The sequence below is a fragment of the Ischnura elegans genome, unplaced genomic scaffold (assembly GCF_921293095.1).
Source record: "Ischnura elegans unplaced genomic scaffold, ioIscEleg1.1, whole genome shotgun sequence".
NCBI lineage: Eukaryota > Metazoa > Arthropoda > Insecta > Odonata > Coenagrionidae > Ischnura > Ischnura elegans.
In genome coordinates this window covers 1-13,445 of record NW_025791714.1, presented here as the reverse complement: position 1 = coordinate 13,445, position 13,445 = coordinate 1, and the positions used below count along the sequence as shown (strand labels likewise).

The 13,445-nt window shown below is 40.3% G+C and overlaps 1 non-coding gene across 1 annotated transcript; it reads left to right on the top strand.

The window, feature by feature from the left end:
• The first annotated feature begins 8,970 nt into the window (after positions 1 to 8,970).
• Positions 8,971 to 9,089, top strand: LOC124173572. The gene has a single exon (XR_006868614.1). It is a non-coding gene; the product is annotated as a 5S ribosomal RNA (ribosomal RNA).
• The last annotated feature ends 4,356 nt before the right edge of the window (positions 9,090 to 13,445 follow it).

The window sequence follows — 13,445 nt, the reverse complement described above, 5'->3', positions numbered from 1 at the left end:
AAACAGTCAAGCCCGGAAAATTTAAATAAAGTAATGTAACGCCGAACAATATACTTCTCGAAATTATTCCTTGAGAGAACTGCTTTTCCTGTCTGCATTCCATAATGCTCCATTTCCAGCGAATCCATTTTTAAAATTGAATGCATACCCAAAATAATTTCGATCATGAAACAGTTGACACAACAACAGGCGACATTTACTAAGCGATGGGAGCTGAAAGAAATCGCCATTACAGTAACAAGCACACCGTTGCTACAGACATTTTTCAGAAACACATTTTCAAATATCGAGTACATGAAATAACGGAATTGAGAGACACTAAAGCACATCCGACTACTGCGGGAAACTGGCAACTATTAAACTTAAAAAAATATTTTAACTCAGCTACCACGAGCTATGCATTGCCAGAAAATGCCGAGAAAAATTCTTTAAAAAAAGAAGACGAAGGTCAATTTGTGAAATGCTTTCAACGATTAGTATTCTCCTTTTAGATTTTCTGGAAACGAAAATTAATTCATAGCGTAATAATTAAAACCCTGCTACGTGCGATTCCCTTCATTAACCGGATCGGCTATTGATCATTCATCATTCCTTTTCTTACACGTGTGTAGCGTCAAAAGGTGGAAGATACAAACGACGTAATGTCAGCTGTCACTGACAAACTTGCAACAATGTAATAATTAATCTCGTCATCCGCATCCCGGGACAAGTATTGCATCGTGAGTGCTCAAAAAGTAACACGCGCTGCCGCTAGATGGTGCGAGGGAGGCCACTCCGCAGTCCGGTGCCTGCCTCGCCGGGCGCGTGCAAACACAAGTTTGAACGTTCGATCCCCCGAGGGAGAGCGCACCCGGGCTATTGTTTACGACCGAGGTCAACAATGCCAATGCATACGCTGTCGAGTCCTCGGATCTTGACTGTCTCGAACAATTGCTATTAATGACAGCAATGGCACATAGCCTTTTCGTCCGAAGACGCAAAGCTTGCGTCCGTTTCGCACGTAAAATCACTTTTAAATTCAATCTATGAACACATCATTGTAAACCTGCACATTTCTCTCATTTCTCATCGTTGGTGAATGTTAATTTTGACTGAAGGAAATTAAATCCGGGCAATGCTATTAACTGCCGACCACCGAGCGTCGCTCGGCGTATCGCATTTCATTTTCGCGTTCAAAACTAGCGGACCACTTCCACTCCCATACGAATTGAGTTCCTGCAAGTCTCGACACGCACACTGACTAGGCAGCCGGTATCGGGGGTGTCGAGCCTGGAGAAAAGCAAAACAAAATGCTGCCGTCCGAACTTGCGTGTCATGCGATGGATAAAATTGTGCTCCCGGAACATGAAGGACGCAATTTCTTTCTTTCATTATGTCTCGTTTACGTTGTAATGGCACGCTTGCAATCGGTTAAACGGACAAAGCTTGCAGATGCATTCGAGAAATATATTAATCGCGGAGTTGTTTCGTGAACGATTCATTACATCAATTCAATTACAGATTTATTGTAACAGTTACTCATCAAACGCACGACGTCCTACGAAGCACAATTTCGACGGCCTATCAAAGACAATGAAACGCAAACGTACGATACTTACTATCGATACTTAATTCGCAACAATAAGAATTTTTCAATGCAAGCAATTAGTAGTGGTACACTTCCCACACGCAAATCGGTGCAACAACTTCAGCGTTAGTACTTGTTCAAACAATTGAAAACAACAGCAATGAAACCAGCAAACACCCGGTTGCTAAGGATAATTAGCACGTCAACAATCACATTTCTCATTCCCTTTCCCGGGAAAGACCAGCGATTAAAAAGTTTGATGTAATGACATCGAGTAATTATCACCCATGGCGAAAGCTTTTGAAATTTCGATCCCCTACGGTTACCTCGTAACAATCAGTAACGCATTGAAAGAGCACAGTTTACATTTTTTCCCGAAAATCATAACACATGCGGTGTGCGAAAATGAGTGTCGAGGACTTAAAATAGTCTTCGACGCTTTGCACAATGCGTTCCCACATTTCCGATAACCAACGATGAACATAATTTTGCAAAATCACAAATAAACTTGCGTATGAGTGCCGCTACTTACAACATTTCACGGTTTCCATTCAATCATATGACAATGGCGTTTTGCTGGTCTCCAATTTCACGAGTCTGAGGAAACGTTTGTGATTTGACGTTTTACAATTAATTCCTTTTCCATATCCGATAAAATTCTTTTGGCCTCCGTGATGCTAACACTACGCTTTTCAAGTCACATGTCAAATCAACACAGCATTACCATGGAATGTTATCGTTGCCCTAATTAATTATGTAGTTCCGCTGCGAAGAAGTTATGAAATATCACACAAGGAATTATATTCGGACGAAAGGCACGTTAACAATAATCAACGCCGGCTGACATTGGAAATGCGGTGTGCACTATTCGACATCGCTGACTGCTTTCATAACAGCAGTCCAAATACATAGCATTACACTTATTATTAATCCGGATCTGCCAATGTACATAACTTCACACATACAGAGTATACGACCACGATGTAACACCGTAAACACTTCCATTAAAATATTCCGTAATAAATTTTGTGAAACCAAACAATCCGTTGCTAAGGAATTCGCGAAAAATGTTCTTCCTTCAACTCCTTCGTCAACATTTCAAACAGTGCACAGTGCCTAAGATACAAAGTGCAAGGGAAAACCATCAACGTCTTAGCACATTCAAAGGCAAACACTTTTAAATTATGCCACGATTCACTCAACTTGTAACAATTAAGGACGCCACGACTAATTTATGTTTTCTTACGATGCACAATTAAACGCTGGGATCAATCAACCGTCATCATCGTCAAACAGTGTATTAATCACATCACAGTTCACTTTTCTACACAAAAGAGAAAGCCAAGGAATAACACAGACAACGATTATGAATGTAAAAAGTGGAAAAATAAGTAACAGCGTACTTACTCGGCTCTTCGGCTGTAGATCACAATCGCTGTTGTCAACACACTTCATTCCCGTACATTTCACTAACTTTTCCTATGCATCCAGCGACACAGACACTTTCAATCCTTTCCTCACGATTGCCAAGCGTCACAAAGAACACTACAGAACCGGCGTTATGTCAGTTACAGCTGATAAACATTATACAATTATCACTGATATTAGTTACTCGCGACGTCTTCTCACCACAGCTGCCGCAGCAAGAGCGATCGAGTGGTAATACAGATTCGGCCGCTAGATGGTGCGGGGGGAACCTCCAGCAGTCCACTGCGCGCATCGCTGTTGGGAATTAGGAATCGCGCGTGGGAAAGCAATTGGGATAATTATTCGCAACGCAGCGGCAATATGCGAATCCTTGCCATACCTAATGAACCATCGATTGTCAATTGTCGTGAACTATTAATGTTCTCCACAACAATGGCACATCGAACGACCAAATCCCCGCCTTAAAGTCGCATATAATATCGTAAATTAAGCCAAGATTCAAGCGCAATGTGGTGAACATTTGCATAATTGGAATATAGAGTACTCTTGTACCTCAAAATATCCACCAAAACGTACCGCATGATGCAGAGTCTTACGTGGTTTTCGACGATTTCCAAGCGATTTCAAACCAATATATCAAGTACGGATGTCACTGTTAACATTCGTATGGCGAAGGAAATGATGTAGCAATCAGGAATTACTGAAAGAGGCAGTACAATCTGGGAAATGTTTGTGAGTTTGCCTTTGACGTTTGAAAAGTAATTCCTCTACTACGTCCGATAACATTCCTTGGGCTCCGTTATGCTAACAGTTCGCTTTTAAAATCACATGTTAAGTTATCACAGCTTACCATAAAACTGCCCAAATTATTTACGTTATAATATCCCTGCCCTAATTATTTACGTTATTCCGCTGCCAAGAAAAAATGAAATAGCACAAAAGGAATTACATTCCCACGAAAGGAACGTTAAGAATAACCAACGACGCCTGACGGTAGGAATGGGACGTGTAATCGTCAACATCGTTAATTGTTCTTTCATTGCACTTGCTAGACTTAGCATTGACACGTATTACTAATCAAGATCTGCCAATTAAAATCACTTCACTCATGCAAATTTAAGGACGACGATATAACACGCTAAACACTTCCATTTAATTATTCCGTATTCACTAATGTGAAACCAGCAATCCGTTGCTAAGGAAAAAATTAGCGAAAAATATTCTTCCTTCCACTCTTTCGTCAACATTTCAAACAGTGCACAGTGCCTAACATACAAAGTGCAAGGGATAACCATCAACGCCTTAGCACAGAAAAGGCAAACAGTTTTAAATTAAGCCACGATTCACTCAACTTGTAACAATTAAGGACGCCACGAATAATTTCGGTTTTCTTAGGATACACAATTACACGTTGGGATCAATCAACCGTCATCATCGTCAAACAGTGAATTAATCACTACACAGTTTACTTTTCCACACGAAAGAGAAACGAAAGGAACAACACAGTCAACGAATACGAGCGTGAAAAGTGTTTAAATAAGTAATAGCGTACTTACTCGGCTCGCTGGTTGTGGATCACAGTATTCACCTGCACGGCTATCAGAATCGCTGTTTTCATCACACTATTGATTCTCGTGCATTTCACTCACTTTTCCTATACATCCATCGACACAGACACTTTCACTCATTTCCTCGCGTTTGCTGTGCGTCACAAAGAACACTACATAACCGGCGTTATGTGATTAACCACTGATAAACATGGACTAATTATAACTGATAATAATTATTCGCGTCGTCTTCTCACGACAGCTACCGCTGATCGAGTAGTAATTCAGAATCCGCCGACAGATGGCGCGGGAGGCCTTTTCGCAGTCGCTCGCCGTGGACGTCCAGAGCGGAATTTGAAATATCGTCTCTCGGTGGGATTTCTATCCCGGATTGCGACTCGGCGCAAATATGCGAACGCTAGCCACGATGAATGATTTATCGACTCATCCGCGGTCAATTGTCGTGAAATGCGGAAAAACAAATGTTGTCATTTACAACAATGAAACACCGCACTGTATTCCAACGACGCGAAGCACGGAATATATGTAAATAATCCATTCATCAAACACAGTATCGTTTAAACGTACATGATCGGAACACGACCGCCTCGTAAATGATCATCTGCCAGTGAAGTGACGACTGTCAAGCGGTGTCTTTCCTCCGCCCGCGATTTGCATTTCATTTCGGCGTTCGGAGGGAGCGGACCGCTTCGACTCCAGGCAGGAATACACTCCGTGCGGCTGACGATTCTCGGCATCGCGGGTGCAGGGCAGGGGGCCGCGAGGCAGAGAACATCTCGGACGTAGGTGCTCGTCGCGATAACACGGATAAGCGGGGAAAGAACTCGGCTCGGTTATACCTTAGGTTAGGTGATTAGAAGTGATTCATTGATTAGCCGTAAATACCGGACCATTTCATTAGCATATCGATTCCGCGACGAATGCAGTGAGCGATTTAACTGTTTGTCACCGTTCCTTCCTACTCTGAAAATGTTTCGTGCCCGAGTTGCTGCCCGCAGTTGTCCACGATTCAATTTTACATTTTCCCTAACGGTACCGTAAGTTCTTACTACATTTTTGCATGCCACGGTGAATGACAATCGTTCTCCAGTCTCTTTGCCATCGGAGTGAAGCGGAAATTACATCCTTTCGCGAGCGATCGAAGAATTTCCTTATGCGAATTAATTATTCCTCGTGAGTAGTCAGGTCTACTTTCCTTCCTCGATTGCACCCTACATACGTCAAATATCCTTCCTCTTCTCAATAAGTGATATCGTCACTGTCTGCCAGTGTCAACGACTTATCCTTAAACCGAACTCCCATAGTTGTACATATTCGCAGTACACGAGAAAAGTTCGCAGAGTTTCGGAGTATAGCCGTACATTTAGTCAGTAAAGGGAGAGAACCGATTAATTAATATCTTATGAGTAGGCAATCCACATTTCTCTACACTGTATTAAAACGCACGGAACGACTTAATCCATAGCAATAAATTTCCGTGCCTTCTGCCTTGAGTATATGTTAATGAACACACTCGTCTCTTCCACAATGATTTTCAAAGCATAACTCAATTATTTGGAAAGCTTTTCGTGACATTGAGCAGTTTCGCTTGAGCGCTGAACGATATAGTTACCCTTAGTAACGAAGTTATTTGGTTTCCTGTTGGCTGTTTGCTACACATAAACATTTCAATGCAAGACGTAACGCGAGTACAGCAAATAATGGAAACTTTGCATCGCTAATTCTTTCAACGTTACGTGCGACGTAACATAGCAACCAACGGTGGAAAATCATGGAATTCGCTTATCAAAATGCCACTTCTTGCAAGTACTGCTAATTTTTATTAATAGGGGAATGTTGTCTGCTTAATATAAATTGCCTCCCGAAGACATATAAGACACGGGAAAAAAAATTCTGTGGCCTGTAAGTTGACAAATAGCAATCCAATTTCATACACTTTACCCAAATCCTTTGCTGATTTCTACCAAATATTTTGATGTCCCTCGTGAACCGAAAACTTTGATAAATTTAGTCATAACTCCATAATTCTAACATAATTTTTTTTCGTGCACCGCATTGGAAACCATTCTTGCCATTGTGTTACTTCAGCATGTTAATTAGGAATGGTTTGCAAGGGAAATGCAGAAAAAGCGAGAATGTTATTGATATTCTCCCCTTCTTCGTACTAGTGAATGACTGCGTCTCGTATTAAATATACCATAAATTAACTAATAACAAGCTGGTCGCCTATTTCGCACTTGGCTGCGAACTGTCTGAGTATGGTTCCGCCGCCGCCGCTAGATGGTGCGGCGGGCTTCTCCCGGCGATTCACAGACTTTCTCTGCGCACATCGGCCGACGGAAAGGCGGCTACTGAAATAAGAAACATTCCTTCGGGTAACCGCGCGGGTGAGAAAATCCCAGAGCGCCTATTTTCCCCTTCATTAAATCACGGGAATGAAAGAAAATTCTAAAATGTGATGCATCATTCCCAATGCAGTCCCCCGTGACTTTGAAATAAATTTTTAGCCGTGGTGGACACGGAATATCGCAAACACCTTTTCCATACACACCGGAGTCGCGTTAAATGCCGGAATCGTCTAAAATTATGCTCCCTCGTCACGAGCATTTTCTTTCGTTGCAGTTGGAAAGTATTACTTGGCGAATCAGATTATTCAGCGTCCTTAGTGGAAGATGTATTTGTATCCCTCATTCTCTAATTCATTGATGAAGACTGTTTCAGAAAAAACCAGTGCGACGTAATCCATTTCGTGCAGTCAGTTATAAACATTTCCCTCCATACCGTTTCAAAGTTTTATTCGTCCACAAATTTTATGTAACGCACTCTCTCTTCGTGCGAAGTACCGCCACGTGGAAAGAATCCGGGGGGTGGGGAAATTCTTGGGTCAACGAAGACAACTTTCCTGGGAACCCGTGTGTGGGGTAGTTCCCACGCTTGGATCCGGGTGGTGGGGACGGGTTCCCCCACCACGAACCTAAACGCAGCGAGTGGGGCAGGGGACGCCGGGAAGAAAAAAAGAAGTTCCAACGGGCGAATTTTTCAAAAGACGCAATGGCCTCCTTCGTTTGTTTCCCGTCGACGTAAAAAAGTGAGTAAGTGTTTTCTATTCATGGCATCATTCAATACCTGCCGTATCGAAAGACTTGCAGGCGAGGATAATCACTCCAATGACAGCAACACATACTTTCATGGCATAGCACCATTAAAAATGTTGGAAAGGTAATCGACTGCCATTAATGGAAGTAGGGTTTTGCAAGGCTTCGAGATAACGTGTAATACTTGAAAAAAAGAAAAAACGCTCAATGTATACCGTTCCTTCGTCAACAGTACACTTTCATTACTTTCACGCAATAGTCATGTCGAGGAATTTATCAATCAATGATCGGTGTACACGTCCAATGAAGTGTTTCCATAGCGCAAGTGAAATTTTAGGGTTGGAAATATTTCCGTCGGGCATACGTTTCACGAAAGCAAATGCCAGTCGCCCGCCTGTATGGGAACATGAAGGGGACTCTTGTTCCCACGGTCGGAAATGGTGGTGGGGGAAGGTACGTCTCCCCGACCGAGAAGCGGCAGCGTGTGACGTAAGCAAGTGTCGGTAGGGGAGAACTTTGAATCGAGGTCGGCTCCCTGCCAACGGACAGTTTTTTTGAAGGGGCGCACTATCGTTCGTCATTCCTCCACGTAAATGTTACGAAATCGGTTCGCATCACAGGGGCAGTAATGCCACCTCATAATCGCAATTGGGAAAAAGAGTGAAGCGCGATAAGCGAGGAAGGATAATAATTTCCTATTCCGTAATATAACTCGGAGTAAAACCACGAATTCCTGTCTCCGTGGCAGTGTGTTGGCATTGGGAGATAGATAAATGACATAAAGAAAAATGTATGAATGTAGGGAAAAACATTTTTTGTTCCAAGAATGGTGAAAACGATTTTTTACACATTGCTTAACCAACAAAGAGCATAACACCGTCAAGTCCGGAAAATGTAGATGAAGAAATTGGGAACGACAAGAATTATCTTTCTCAAATTAATTCCCTCGTTACGCATTACATAATCATCTTTTGCCAGAAAATTTCTTTGAAGAAGTAAATGCATCCCTTGCGTTACATCGATCATTAAACAGTCGAAACAACAACAGGCGACATTTACCAATGGATTAAAGCTGAAACGAATCGCCATTACACCAACAAGCACACCGTTACGAAAGACATTTTTCATAAACACATTTTCAAAGATGGACCAAAAGATATAACGGAATTGAGAATTGCTTAAGCATAAAGGGACTGTTGTCTGGAAATGGTAACTATTCAACAGAAACAAAAGCAGATACAACCGCGAAGAAACCAGATCTTCCTTCGATTCTCAAGTCATGATAACTTTTTGAGGATTCGGTCATGTACTCGCCAACGGCCACACCACGTACAATTCACCGGTTCTCGTTCGATCACCGAAGTTAAACTACGTAGGGCCCGGATAGTACTTGGACGGGTGACCGCCTGGGAATACCGGGTGCTGTTGGCATTACTTTTATTCTTCAACTTGTTTAAAAAAAATATTTTCAATCACCTACCGCGAGCAATGCAGAGCAGGAATATGCCGCGAAAATTTCTTTTGAGAAAGAAATGTCACTATGTGAAATATTTTCTACATATTTTATTCGCGTGTTTCAAGAGTGACATTAATGTAGCGTTGGAGAGGAAAGGCTTTGGGAAAAATCCATTTTCAGTCATTACTGCAATCACTTCCTCGGAATTTATTCCCTAATGCGAGAGTTTCGTTGATTCCGATATGTGGTGAATGAGAGAAATAGGTTTGGGAATAATTTTAATTTGCATGCCACGCGACATTTTCCTTCGATCCTCGGTTATCACAGCGGGATTACATACTCTAAAGGCATGGAAATCGGCTTCCGCTTCCCGGTGTCCATTGGGAGATGGCGTGCAGAGGGTTTTTCATTGAATTATTAGAAATAGTTTAAACTACCCAAGTAATTAATAACGGTCATTTTCAGAAAAGATAAGGTTTGAAGATTGTTATCATACCATCGATGTTCAACGGTACATCTCCCTAACCATCCCACGGTACGTTTTCGCGAAAGCACGAAATTTCGATGCTCGATCAACAATACGCCATTACCTTGGCAACGAGGCAAGACGAGAATCAACAACACAGGCGTACGGGTAATGACAGCGCAGCACTCATTGACGTGGAATTAGTTACATTTCTTGGTTTAAACGTGGCATTCTCGGATGGTATAATACATTGTATCGTATGCTGGACTCATCGCCTGCCGTTTCACGGAACCGTGTCTCGGGAGGTGGTGCGCCCTAGTGGCAGTTGCGGAACTATCGGCTAGGATTCTTGCATCACGCAAGAACCTCACGGAATTTGAGTAAAAATTGTAGGTATTAAAACGCAATGTGGAAGTGGTACTCGTCGCAAACACTGTGACAAGTGTTCCCTAATGTGCAAGTGAAGTCCCCCGTGTCGATGTTGTCCCCGTGTTTGTGAAATGTATGGTAGAAGAAAGGCGGCGCAAAGTGAAGTGTTGGAAGGCGACAGAGGAAAAATTCGGAAAATAAATCCGTTATTGCGTGTGACTGAGAAAATGTGTTAACGCGAAGAAATTGGTAGTGCATACTTTCATGTGAATGTGGTAATTATGTCGTTGCATTGCAAATACAACCAATACATCATTTGTTTGTTCAGGCTGAAGTTGGCCGATGTGTAGGAGTTTGCTGATAAGAAAGGCAAACGATAGGGAAATGTGGGGCGTAATGCAGTGAATTCATACATTAATTCTTTCCATAAATTACTGATCATGTTATTAGTTAAAGGCTGGGCGTCGTTAGGGAAATATAATTTTCATGGTTAAATGTTGGAATGAGCTGTTATGTTGTCAACGCTTCGAGAGTACACAAACTGTGTCATTATGGAAATTAGTTTGTTTTATGCAATTAAACTGGTCAGGAATAAGTGGTTTACCTTTCTTAGCATTTGAAAAGGTATGTGATGGAAATCGATACCCAAGGAGAGATATCATGATAGGTGAAGTTTGCAATTTGAAAACAAGTCTTAATTGTCGGGGCATTATGCAGAATAACATTGCTATTTGATGTTCGGAATTGTAAAACTTGACTGGAGTATGCGTTTTAGGAAGTGTATCAAAGGAAGCGTTAGTCCATGGCGATAGTTTGGGAATAGAATGATGATTGGGGGAATGTTGATATGTGCAGTTGTGGCATCAGGGCTTGGAGATTACATAATATGTGATATAAATGAAATTGTAATGAGTCGTGCAATGAAACTCGTCAGGAATACGTGCATTAACTCTTCCTTCGTTTTAAAAGTGAACTGGTGTTAATCCGTGAAAGAACATAGTTTTGATAAGGGAACGGCAGACATTTGTGTGGCTGAGTAAATGAAATTCCAATTGTGATATTCAAAATTATTCATAAAAACCATAATTACCGAGGGATTCTGACGGGATGCGTTCTAAAACGTTAACAATAGTAAAAACATACATTAGTGTCGAGTTTCGTAGCGTTAGAGTAATTAGTTTAAAAAATATTCCGGTTGAAGTGACTGAAATATTGCAGAGGCTAAATATTGAATAACAACATTATGTCCTATAGACAGTGAAAACCAGCGGATTCTGGTGGGACAAGTTTTAAAACAATAGGAGAGATAAGGCAATTGTCGGTGACGAGTGTCAGTGCGATTGAATCAATGGTTGAATTAATATGTTACAATGTGTGTATGACATAATGACATTAAATGTGTCATACTCAAAATTATTCATAAAAACCATAATTACCGAGGGATTTTGACGGGATGCGTTTTAAAACGTTAACAATAGTAAAACATACGTTAGTGTCGAGTTTCGTAGCGTTAGAGTAATTAGTTTAAAAAATATTCCAGTTGAAGTGACTGAAATATTGCACAGGCTAAAATAATGAATAACAACATTATGTCCTATAAACAGTGAAAACCAGCGGATTTTGGTGGGACAAGTTTTAAAACAATAGGAGAAATAAGGCAATTGTCGGTGACGAGTGTCAGTGCGATTGAATCAATGGTTGAATTAATATGTTACAATGTGTGTATGACATAATGACATTAAATGTGTCATACTCAAAATTATTCATAAAAACCATAATTACCGAGGGATTTTGACGGGATGCGTTTTAAAACGTTAACAATAGTAAAACATACGTTAGTGTCGAGTTTCGTAGCGTTAGAGTAATTAGTTTAAAAAATATTCCGGTTGAAGTGACTGAATATTGCAGAGGCTAAATATTGAATAACAACATTATGTCCTATAAACAGTGAAAACCAGCGGATTTTGGTGGGACAAGTTTTAAAACAATAGGAGAGATAAGGCAATTGTCGGTGACGAGTGTCAGTGCGATTGAGTCAATGGTTTAATTAATATGTTACAATGTGTGAATGACAAAATGACATTAAATGTGTCACACTCAAAATTATTCATAAAAACCATAATTACCGAGGGATTTTGACGGTATGCGTTTTAAAACGTTAACAATAGTAAAACATACGTTAGTGTCGAGTTTCGTATCGTTAGAATAATTAGTTTTAAAAATATTCCAGTAGAAGTGCCTGAAAAATTGCAGAGGATAAATATTGAATAACAACATTATGTCCTATAAACAGTGAAAACCAGCGGATTTTGGTGGGACAAGTTTTAAAACAATAGAAGAAATAAGGCAATTGTTGGTGACGAGTGCCAGTGCGATTGAGTCAATGGTTTAATTGATATGTTACATTGTGTGTATGACAAAATGACATTAAATGTGTCACACTCAAAATTATTCATAAAAACCATAATTACCGAGGGATTTTGACGGGATGCATTTTAAAACGTTCACAATAGTAAAACATACGTTAGTGTCGAGTTTCGTAGCGTTAGAATAATTAGTTTGAAAAATATTCCGGTTGAAGTGACTGAAATATTGCAGAGGCTAAATATTCAATAACAACGTTATGTCCTATAAACAGTGAAAACCAGCGGATTTTGGTGGGACAAGTTTTAAAACAATAGGAGAGATAAGGCAATTGTCGGTGACGAGTGTCAGTGCGATTGAATTAATGGTTGAATTCATATGTTACAATGTGTGTATGACAAAATGACATTAAATGTGTCATACTCAAAATTATTCATAAAAACCATAATTACCGAGGGATTTTGACGGGATGCGTTTTAAAACGTTAACAATAGTAAAACATACGTTAGTGTCGAGTTTCGTAGCGTTAGAGTAATTAGTTTAAAAAATATTCCGGTTGAAGTGACTGAAATATTGCAGAGGCTAAATATTGAATAACAACATTATGTCCTATAAACAGTGAAAACCAGCGGATTTTGGTGGGACAAGTTTTAAAACAATAGGAGAGATAAGGCAATTGTTGGTGACGAGTGTCAGTGCGATTGAGTCAATGGTTTAATTAATATGTTACAATGTGTGTATGACAAAATGACATTAAATGTGTCACACTCAAAATTATTCATAAAAACCATAATTACCGAGGGATTTTGACGGGATGCGTTTTAAAACGTTAACAATAATAAAACATACGTTAGTGTCGAGTTTCGTAGCGTTAGAATAATTAGTTTGAAAAATATTCCGGTTGAAGTGACTGAAATATTGCAGAGGCTAAATATTGAAAAACAACATTATGTCCTATAGACAGTGAAAACCAGCGGATTTTGGTGGGACAAGTTTTAAAACAATAGGAGAAATAAGGCAATTGTCGGTGACGTGTGTCAGTGCGATTGAATGAATGGTTGAATTAATATGTTACAATGTGTGTATGACATAATGACATTATGTCATACACAAAATTATTCATAAAAACCAT